At 41.5% G+C, this 11,863-nt stretch overlaps 1 long non-coding RNA gene across 1 annotated transcript in view; it reads left to right on the top strand.

The window, feature by feature from the left end:
* Positions 1–8,059: 8,059 nt before the first annotated feature.
* The window catches only part of LOC308481700, a 144,878-nt gene continuing 141,074 nt past the window's right edge, over positions 8,060–11,863 (top strand). The window contains exon 1 of the long non-coding RNA XR_013988825.1: positions 8,060–8,198. This is a non-coding gene — a long non-coding RNA (uncharacterized lncRNA). The remainder of the gene's footprint in view (positions 8,199–11,863) is intronic.

Below are 11,863 nucleotides of genomic sequence, written 5' to 3'. Positions count from 1 at the left end.
CTAATGGTCAGGGGTCCCTTTACCTTCACCTTACAGCAGGACCTGGCCAGGGTTTCCTGGAAACACCTGTCTTCCCCACCAACCCATGTGTGTATGTGGACAGGCATGGTTCTGGAACCACAGGAGCCTGTTGTTGCTGCCACTGCAAGTCAGGCGCTATCTGATCTTTTCCCTCCCACATCCCTTTCAAAAGCATTGTGATTGGAAGCAAAATAAAAAAAAATTAAGCAGATTCCTGGTTTAATCATTCCACAATTAAAAGCTAAAGCTGTCAGCTACAGAAAAACATCCTCTCAGTTCTCTTCTCCTACTACAGGTTCCAAACTGGCCAGAAGAAGTTAAAAGACACCACCCTGAGGTTCTGAAGCTCATTTTGGCTGGTCTGCTTTCGACTGAGTTGCCTCAGATTCCCTGGTGGTCTGAATATCTTCAAAGGAAGGACATTCACTTCAGAACCATGCCTCATCTGAAGCCTTGCACAGCCCTAATATATAGGCCAACCCTTACTGTGTTCTTTCTTGCCCAATTTGACTCTCTAAAGGCTGTGCCTTAAGAGAACATTGCATTTATCAAACGTAGTAACAGCCTGTTTTAACTCAAAAGAACATGTACTGATTTTCCTTCAGTCATGCAGGCCGTAGTGTACTGGCCTGCTCCTTTCCCATAAAAATTAAATACGGCTTTGGTTGGTACAAGCTGAATCTTCATGTCCATCAGCAGCACACCCCATTCCTGAACAGAAAAGGCAACAGAGAACTGTGAAATCATCAGAGAGGTGTGGGACAGCGATGCTGTCAAATGTACTTTTGCGTGATGTAATGGCTCTTTCAAAACAAGGAACCTATGCGACCATAAAAGGAGATGAAGGTGATAGTGTTACCAGACAATGTCCATTTTCACCGTTTCCCAAAGCCAATAAGGGTGTATGATGGGTGGAAAGGTTCAGGTCTTTATTGCTGTAGCAATAGTGGCCCAGTTGGATCCTTCCAAAAAGGCCGTGCCAAAAGGCACTCCAGAAAGAAAGCATTTATAGGTTTACAAAGCATGATCTTCCCCAGGTCTGAAGAGATGGTTGTCTCCTTATCTGGATTCCAGCAGATGCTGGCTTCTCCGGGTATTGCAGGCTAACCAAGGGGGGCATTTATACTTCAACGGCCTGCCAGCCAACTAGGCCAAAGAGGCCAAAGACTTGTGACTGTCCTGGGTGTTTGAGGCTGTCCTGTGGGGTGTCAGTAGAACAGAGATGAGGAGTTTGTGGCCCTTCAGTCACTGTGGGACTATAAGTCCCAGCATCCTTGAACATTGGCAGTGCTGGCTGGGGTGGATGGGAGTGGTTGTCCCGCAACAACTGGAGGGCCACAGACTCCCCATGCCTGTGTTAGAAGAATTAAAAAGGGTTCTGCAACAAACAAGTGGACTAAACCTCCCCAAAGTGATATTAGGAATCACTGAACTAGAGAAATGTAATAAAAAGGGGTATAAGTTTTGGAGTGGTTCACTCAGGACTTCAATCCCATTCACTGCTGAATTACTGTATTGACAAAACCAGTTTCTACTTGATGATATATGCATGATTGATGGGCTTATTATTAGTGTGCCTGCATTCTGTATTGTTTAATGGACAGCTTTCGATACAGATGCCTTAATTCATGCAGTATTACTGTTTGGTGTTTGATGATATTTTGCAGGCTGGAGGGTTGTGGCATACAAATGAAAACCTCAGCATCCTTTTTTTCTGAGTTTCAGGTCCTGCTGTGTTTTAGTTCAGTTTGTTAAGATGTGGCTCATTAGAATGGCTTGTTTTGTGATGGGAAAAGAAAAGCTTCTCCAGATGTAGACATTCATGGTGTGCCAGTAATTTTATTTAACAAAGTGCTATGGCATTCATAAAGAGACAATGGGTTCTAGCTTGAAATGATGCAATGAGGAGTTATGGATCCAAGCAACATGTTTTAGAGGGAAAGTTGGATTCTTTTACAGCTAAGCACACTGTTATTTGTTGCTAGCTTAATAGGAGCATTGATTTAGCACGTTTAATATTGTTTCTTTATTTTATGGGGAATAAACTATCTCCATAGCAAACAACCACACATACCGTATTTTTTGCACCATAACACTCACTTTTTTCCTCCTAAAAAGTAAGGGGAAATGTCTGTGCATGTTATGGAGGGAATGCCTACGGGTGGCATGCCTACGGATTTTCCTCCTCTAAAAACTACATGCGTGTTATGGTCGGGTGCGTGTTATAGAGCGAAAAATACGGTATATGCATTTGAAACTCCCGCAATTCCATTATGGATATACTTGATATGGCATAAGTTTCTAGGCTTGACAAGTTAGATTCACATGAGCCAGAAACTGCCTTAGAAACCAAAGTGGTTCTTTTCATTTTGCTATTATTTTTTATATATAAAAATACTTTATACAAAAATATTCTCCAACCAAAATTATAGCTGAGTGTTCTTTTATTTGTTTTTCCCCCTCTTAAGGATATGAACAATTGTTCAATGACAATTACAAATAATTTTTAAAATGATTTGCTTGATAACTTAATAGCTGATTCACACATTAGAAAAGGGGAGGAAGCATTTGCCTTTGACATGCTGGCAGGCCTTGATATTTGTGCTTTTTCCAATAAGAAATTGTATATAAATTTAATTGTATATAGAAGAAGAAGAAGAAGAAGAAGAAGAAGAAGAAGAAGAAGAAGAAGAAAATGCTTTTTTCAGGGAGGACTCACAGGAACTCAGTTCTGGCACCTCTCAGGTGGGCACCAATGCCATTCTAAGACAACAAAGGCGGCATTCATGTTGAGTTCTGAGACTTCTTTTTCTAGATAAATAGCACTGTGTGCTGCCCTTCAGACTGAGTTGCCCCAGCCACTATGGGCGCCCCCCCCCCAAATTAAAACACAATAAAACACCATCCATTAAAAACTTTCCTGAACGGGGCTGCCTTCAGATGCCTTTAGAAAACAATCATTTTATTATATGAATAAAATATAATAAATTTTATAATATTAAGTAATTTCTCCCATGTGTTCTGAGGTGCCACACTGTCTTGAGAGGACTGTGCCACATAGTCTTTCTTCTACCCCTCTAACACCAGATAACTGACTCTTTGTCTGTTTTAAGTAATCATAAGAAGCATCCATTTTATGAGCTACACTCCACATGAGTTTCAAAAATCCCAGGGGCAGTAACATTCATCATCTCCAAGCCTCAGACTCTGGAGATCATGAAAATGGCAGCAGATGAGATCTATAAAATACTAGCTCACCTACTATTTTTCTGTGATTGGGGCTGGACTGTTTGAAACTGGGATTTGAACTGTTAAATTCAGGATGATTTGTATCACTGAATATCATTAGTGGTCATATTTTTGAGGTCCACATGCCACTGCATCAGAGAAGTAGACAGACATTTGTTCTAGGAGTGGCATATGAAGAACATGGTGGATCTAGCCAATAACCCACCACTCCAGGATTGTATTTTCACAGTGCCCACCAGATGCCTATGGGAAACCCTGAAGTAAAGAAGCAAAGCTAGCCTTTTTGCTAGCATTGAATTGTAGAATGAGAAAATGGATAATGAGTCAATACTAGAACATAGAGCTATGCCAAAAAAAAAGGTATCACATTTTGTGGCATGTGGACTAGAGCTGCAAATAAGTGTATAAGGTTGGAGTTCCTGACAAAGAGCAATTTCTGTCAGTGAAATTTGCAAAGAATACTGCATTCTGTACAGTGGTACCTTGGTTTACAACCAAAATCTATCCCGGAGGTCCGTTTGTAAACCAAAACAGGTTGTAACCCAAGGCGCGCTTTCGCCAATGGAGCCTCCCCAAAAAATTAGTGTGTAATCCCCCCAAAAATGGGTTGTAATAAAAAAAAAAGGTTGCAAACCAGGACATGCACTTCCGGGTTTGACGTGTTTGTAATCTAAAACGTATGCACACCAAGACATTTGCAAACCAGGGTACCACTGTATTGATAACAGCTTTTTGATAACTTGCTAAGAGCTTGTGCTTGAGAATGGGCTTGAGAACTGAGCTTGGTTCTCCTGTTTTCTCTGAACATTTGAGTGCAGTTGTGGCATTTCCAGTTTGTGACTTCACATCAACAAATTCCACAACCCACAAATGTCTGGTATGTTTTGGATGTCATGACAGACACAGTCTCTTTGCCCATCATTCAGAGTGTCTCATCAACAAAAATGGAAATGTTGGTTGGACTCTGGCTTGGATGTTCCAGGGAGCTGTTTGGGACTGTGCTTGTGCAGGACTGACCCCCAGGTGCCCTGCCCCCTGGATCAGCTGCAGAGGTGGGAACCTGGTCTGACTGGACTTTGGGCCTGTTGATGTGCCAGACTGCACCCTAGCATCTGCTATGGGATTGTTCCCTCCAGCGGGATTTACTGCCAGGTACCCTGTGGTTCAGGATATATGGTAAGATGAGAGTATGGGGTTTGGGTGTGCGTGTTTTTTGCCACATCATATCTTACGTTTTGGGGAATTCCTGGTGCTAAAGTACTACAGAGGAGAGCTGGAGAAATTTTCATGTAGACATTTCCTCAGTAGCTTGCAGAAACTGAATTTCAAGTGTCAAGGGAAAGCTTTCTTTCATTTGGACCACAAACTACATGCATTCCGATGAATCCGTGGAGTTTTCTGATAATCTTTTGCAGGTGGCTAGATTAAAACAACAACAACAACATGTAATGGTACACTAAACAGGAAGACAAATATTTCCTCTGTTTGTATCTTATGCACTTGCTCATTTACCAAAGTAATATATCTTTTTTAAAATGTCATTTTTAAAGCAAAGCCCTTGAGTACAGATAAAATAAAACGCTTGACATGTAAATTTCCCAAATCCCTACTCTATAAGCCAATGGATCAGGGCCAGTTAGTGAAAATCAGCTCTTTATGACTCTAGCATGTGGTTATTCCTATACACAAAGGTATTCTGGGTCAATGCAGATTCAAAGCAATGTAATAGGATGTGGAATGAGCGCACCGAAAACTTGAATCCAGATTGATCTGGATAGGTTTTCAGGGTGATGGCCACAGTGATACATTTCCTCTAAAGCTCTTCATTTGGAAATTAAACCCTAGCCAGCTGGGGGAAAGGGAAGGAGAGGATGGTGTTACAGTTTTGTGACTGACAGCTCTACCTTCCAACTTGGCTTTACAAGGTTTCTTCAACCACAGTCCTTTTGGGAGGGATATTGAAATGACATATCAGAAGTTGTCACATGTTTTCAGAGCTCTTGGGGAACAGCGACACTAAAAGAGTTGTGGAGTATTTGGTGGCTGCGTTGATCTTATGTGATCTTTTTCTTCTAAGCCAGACCAATCCTTTCCTAAAATGTATTATGTCTCCCACCAATATAGGTAATGATCTGACTGTTGGGATACTGCCAGGGAGACAAAGGCCATCATGCCCCCACGCCATCTCTGGACGATCCATTGATCTCCCGTAGATACAGTATCAGTCAATTAGTGACACGAGCCTCAGAAATAACATGCCACATTCCAAGGCTGGTGCACGCTCTTTCAGCAGAGTTCGTACAGCGAAAGATGCACTCAGGAGAGCATTATTTACAACTTTATTCAGTGTTGGTCAGAACAAAGAAAAAAACATGACTGCCTGCTTCAATGTCTCCAGCACAGAGAGAGGAAACAAAAGCTATATACATAAACAGAAACATCCTGTGAACAGGAAATACGCAGGCTGTGACACAACAACCTGCTCCCTTCTTAAGGTGGAACGGAAATATCCTAACACTGACATGATCTCTGCTATGGGATATATATATATATATCCCAGAGCCCAGTGAATAATAATATTCTCCTAGAAAACATTGTTAATAAAATAAATAATAATATTGTTGCTTGCTGCCTCACGTTATATCTTGGATCAAATCGTGGGAATGTAGTTGTGGCTATAGTAGAATTGTATTTGATTTGAAGCATCTCATTGGAAATGAAATTTTAAAAAAACCCAGTGATGAAAATAACTTATGCCACATAATTTAATTTGAGTCATCCTGGCTTTTTTTTACAACACTGAAATAAAGACGAAAGTAATTTTATATTTTCAGCTCAAACTAATAAGAAAATGATTTATTAGATTTTAAAGTATTTTAGGGTGGTTTGACATTTAGATAATATTGTTTTCTCTATCTATATTCTTGCTTGCCGAAAGAACTTGTAGGTCATAAACCTTTGCATTAAGCCTTTCATATTGGTAGAATTGATGTTCTCCATGGGTGATGTTAAAATGTATAGTCAAACCTGAGAATGTGAGGGAGATCGTACCCCCCACCCCACCATGTGACAAGACACCTCTGAAGTTCTGGGGTACATGTTCCTTTTGTGACTGTGGAGAATGTCAAACTCCATTCTTATGATTGGATATTTTACCAGAATTTTGCCAGATATTGTTGGACTCGAAGTCCCATCAGCCAGGGCCAACATGTCCCAGTGATAGGAGATGACGGGAATTGTAGTCACAATATCTGGAGTACCACAGTAGGTACTGAGAACCAATGTACATTTTATGCACTATGGTGTGTAAGAAAAGCCCAGTGCCCTTTTCACTGCTAAAAAGCAGCATTAGGAAGGGATAATTTCCATCAATGAAGAATCAGAGATGATGGTGGAAGCTGGTTCTTCTTGCCCGTGGGTAGGCAAACTAAGGCCCAGGGGCCAGATCCGGCCCAATCGCCTTCTAAATCCAGCCTACAGACGGTCCCGGAATCAACGTGTTTTCACATGAGTAGAATGTGCCCTTTTATTTAAAATGCATCGCTGGGTTATTTGTGGGGCCTGCCAGGTGTTTTTACATGAGTGGAATGTGTGCTTTTATTTAAAATTCATCTTTGGGTTATTTGTGGGGCATAGGTATTCCTTCATTATTATTTTTCAAAATATAGTCTAGTCCCCCACAAGGTCTGAGGGATAGTGGACCAGCCCCCTGCTGTTCTTGCCTATCACTTTCCCACTGCAGACTAGCATCCAACACCACCCCTAAATCTGATCTGGAGGGAACAGATTGAGAGGAGAGAGTTTGTAGGAGGGAAAAGGGGAGGAATGTTCTGTTGCTCTGAAAAAAAATCACCGCACCAGCAGAAAGTTTTCCTTACTGCTGTGTTGAATAATACCCAGTGTATTTTTACTTATGATTTTAATTACAGTGGTACCTCGGGTTAAGAACTTAATTTGTTCTGGAGGTCCATTCTTAACCTGAAACTGTTCTTAACCTGAGGTACCACTTTAGCTAATGGGGCCTCCTGCTGGTGCTGTGTTGCCGCCGCACAATTTCTGTTCTCATCCTGAAGCAAAGTTCTTAACCCGAGGTACTATTTCTGGGTTAGCAGAGTCTGTAACCTGAAGCATCTGTAACCTGAAGCCTCTGTAACCCGTGGTGCCACTGTATGCTGTAAACTGCTTGGAGACCTTTTTGTTTTAACAAGCCACTAACAAGTTCAATAAATACCAATATTTTATTTATTGAATTTATATATCGCTCTTTACCCGGAGGCTTCAGGGCAGTTCACAGAATAACTGCAATAAGTGAGCTTGGGAAGGGGCCAGAACTGAGGGGCAAAGCACACTGACTTGCATGCAGAACGCCTCAGGTGCAATCCCTGGTGTCTCCAAGATGGTCCAGCCAATCTGAAACCCTGAAGAGTTGTTGCCAGGCAACATGGTTATATGGAGCTAGCTGGACCACTGGTCTGACTCAGCAGCTTCCTATGTTCCTAAGAGAATAATAATGTGTGAAGTGAGCAGCCATAAACATCTAAATAAAGTAGGATTCTCTGTTAAATGTTTTGTTATACAAAACACCTTGGTGAGGCACATTTATAGTTACCATAACTTATAGCAGGTAGGATTGTACAAGCTGTGCTCGACTTGTCATTATGATGGTTGTTTTTATTTTTATTTTTGCATTACCTTATTTTTGTTCTTGGTGGTTTGCTTACTGTAAAACTAGAAGGGGGGGGGGGGTTAAGCTGGCAGTTTAGAATGTCAGACTGAGGGGCTTGGCTGAGCCATGAGGTTCAAAGAGATTAACCTGAACTCAGCTGTTTGCCTTACTGATCTCATACCAGCTGAATGTGTGACATTAAGATGTCAATAGCACAACAGAATTTATCTAACAGTTTCACCATTGACATCATCCTTTGAAGGTATGGGCAATTGCTTCTCTTGACACATCAAGATGTATTTCTTTATTGTAAATGGTCATAGGATATAGAAAGAGTGGTTTGAACTTAAAATGAATCAGATAGTGTGTGTGTATTTAAAAATTATGGTTATATAGATATATTTCTACTTTGGGTTTTAATTTCAGTTCTAAGTCCCGTCCCATCTGCCTTCCCATACATTATTATCTAACTATTATTTTATTATCTAACTATTATCTAAAATTTGCACCATTCAACAAGAGCGTAAGTATTCTCTTCAGGGCACGAGGCGCGTATCCATTGGTCTGAAAACCAGCAAACTAGATAATTTACTCATTTATTTAATTCCAGTTATGAATTGCTTCCTCTGAAATTTCTTGAAGTGATTGCTAAATTCTCTTTCATTGTCCACAAAACATATTTTAATTCAATCTATAACATGAATATTCAGGCCCCTAGTTTATGTATATTTATCTACTTTCTGTGGAAGGCTTAACAATATTTGAGAAATAACAACAGACTCTTCATTCATCCAATGTGTGCCTGAAAGGAGATGTACAGGAAAGGGGAACAAAAAATTATCCACCTGTCATTAGCATTTGAGGTTCCACCAGAACAATTTCTGCATAACATCATAAATGGCAAATTAAAATAGATAAATTTTATTCAGTGAACAAGTAACTCATGCCAATATTTTCCTTGGGGTCTTGTGGGTGTCATGATCCAGGAAGGGTTGAGAAACCAATTCATCAGAACAGGTCTGCATCCAAACATTCAATCCATACACTACACCAAACTGCAGGAAACAAATGCTTAGCTCCTTGTATGATTTTGTCATTGGGAGGCAGAGGTTGATTGGAGATTTGAACCCAGTTTTCATTTACTATTGTGTGCTAGTCCCTGGACCCAATTTCTTGTTCTGCCACTGCCTCTGGTTCTGGCCCTGTATTTGGGTTTCTGGAAGACTATGATTCTGGGACTGCCCCTATTCACTCTCAGGTGTTCTGCTATGTGCCACCTGGGACAGGGCAGACAGGCATTATTACAGGACTGAATTTCTCCACCACCAACAAATGCCAGATTCCTTTGGAAGGGATGTAATTGGGTGGCAGAGCACATGATTGACACACCGAAAGTTGCTGTTCAATCCCTGACATATTTTGAAGGGGCAGGGACAGCTCCCTCTCTGAAATATTAGGGAGCTGCTTGCCTGTATGTTTAGACCAAGTACTAGGGAGTCTGTGGCCTCCAGAAGTTGTTGTACCCCAACTCCCATCAGCACCAGCTAGCATATCCCATGGCCTGGGATGGTGGGAACGGCAGTCCAACAACATAGGAAGTGTCACAAACTCACCATCCTTGCAAGAAGGGAAACTTTATAAGGGTAAAGGTAAAGGTAAAGGGACCCCCGACTATTAGGTCCAGTCATGACAGACTCTGGGGTTGCGGCGCTCATCTCGCTTTATTGGCCAAAGGAGCCGACATACAGCTTCCGGGTCATGTGGCCAGCATGACTAAGCCGCTTCTGGCGAACCAGAGTAGTGCACAAAAACACTGTTTACCTTCCCACCGGAGTGGTACCTATTTATCTACTTGCACTTTGACGTGCTTTTGAACTGCTAGGTGGGCAGGAGCTGGGACCGAACAGTGAGAGCTCACCCCGTCGTGGGGATTCGAACCGCCGACCTTCTGATCGGCAAATCCTAGGCTCTGTGGTTTAACCCACAGCGCCACCCGCGTCCCTTAATCTTTATCTATACATATAGCTAATTGTATAACATTACTACCTGAAAGTGTATATTATCTGCAGGCAATAAATCAGTATTTTTATGACATGGCAGTTATTTAATAGATTTATATCTCCCTTCTTGGTCTAGGAACTCAAGGAGGCATACATTGTTTTCTCCCTGCCCCCCCCCCTGATTTTATCACAACAATATTGTAGGCTAAAAGATAGTGACCCATCCAGGACACTTAATGACTGTGTGGAGAGTAGAACCTGGCTCTTCTTGGCTGCAGTTTGTTTGTTTTTATTAGATTTATATACTGCCTTTCATCATAAGATCTCAGGGCAGTTCAAAGAATAAAATAAAGGATAAAAACATGTAAATAAGTAAAACAAAACAGCAAAACAATAACCTCCCCTTCCCACATATACATTTAAAAGGTTATAGAATACAGTGGTACCTCGAGTTACAAACGCCTCAGGTTACAAATGCTTCAGGTTACAAACTCCGCTAACCTGGAAGAGTTACCTCAAGTTGAGAACTTTGCCCCAGGATGAGAACGGAAATCGTGTGTCGGTGGCGCAATGGCAGCAAGAGGCCCCATTAGCGAAAGCACGCCTCTAGTTAAGAACAGTTTCAGGTTAAGAATGGACCTGCAGAATAAATTAAGTTTGTAACTAGAGGTACCACTGTATTGTCTTGTCTTGTGCCTAAAATTATATAATGAAGGCACCAGGCAAGCCTCCCTGGGGAGAGCATTACACAAATGGGGAGCCACAACAGAGAAGGCTCATTTTCGTGTTACAGCCCTCTGGACCTCACGTGGAGGAGGCACACAAAGAAGGGCCTCAAATGATGGACGCATTGTCTGGGACAGTTTATATGGGAGAGGCAGTCCTTCAGGTATTGTGGTCCTGAGCTGTTTAAGGCTTTATATAGATCAAAACCAGCACTTTGAATTGGGCCCAGAAACTACTATGCAGCCAGTGCAGTTGAGCCAGGATCGGTGTAACACTCTAACCACTAGGTAACACTGTTGTAGAAACCTAGTTTCCAACATTTCATTTTAGGAATTCAAAAATGACTCTGTAAGTCACAAAGTTGTTAAAATCTAAAAGCAAAGCAAAAAAAGCTGGTATTTAAAACAGGCCAGTTTAGAAGGAATCCCACAATTAGATACAAATTAGTTTGCACCACTAACTAGTACAAACAGTTCTGGAGCCTATTAAATAACTGGAGGGTTCAAGGCTGTCCCAAGAGGATTTCTGAAGCCAGCCTTGGGCAGAGGTGGCAATGTCTCTTGCAAGGACAGCCAAGTAGAAATACCATAGTTGGGGTTTCTGATCTCTTTGGTATGACACTGGCATGAACATTTGTCTGCCAAAGCAAATGAGGATTTAGAGTGGTAAATAACAGGGCAAAACTTGGATGTTAAATGGCCTCAGTTTAAAGCAAAGCAAAACACCAAACCCTAACTTAAGCATCCTCTTAAAAGCCCTTCTTCCCCTCACCACTTTGAAAGGCACCTCGGCACAATCCGTGAGTTCAGCACGTATTGTCCCTTAATGGCAGGCATTACGTTTGCACAATGCCATAAATCACAACTAAAGGCTGGTTTTAAATAGGACACAGATACATGCAGGCACCACAGCTTTCTTAAGTGATACTTAGAGAGAGAGAGAGAGAGAGAGAGAGAGAGAGAGAGAGAGAGAGTGTCAGAGAAAGAAAGAAAGAAAGAAAGAAAGAAAGAAAGAAAGAAAGGGCAGTGGGAGAGAGAGAGAGAGAGAGAGAGAGAGAGAGAGTGAGTAAATATCCTGGCCCATAGTCTGCAAATAGACTAGACCTAGCAGAGAATGTCCCATTTCAGTACTCACTGAGCTTCACTGAATGATATTTTTAGGAATACTTTTTAAAAAAGAAAATGCTTACAGACTTCAGCCC

This window comes from Podarcis pityusensis (assembly GCF_964106645.2).
Source record: "Podarcis pityusensis genome assembly, chromosome: 7".
Taxonomy (NCBI): Eukaryota; Metazoa; Chordata; class Lepidosauria; order Squamata; family Lacertidae; genus Podarcis; species Podarcis pityusensis.
The sequence above is the reverse complement of the archived record's forward strand: the minus strand, read 5'-3'. Positions and strand labels throughout refer to the sequence as shown.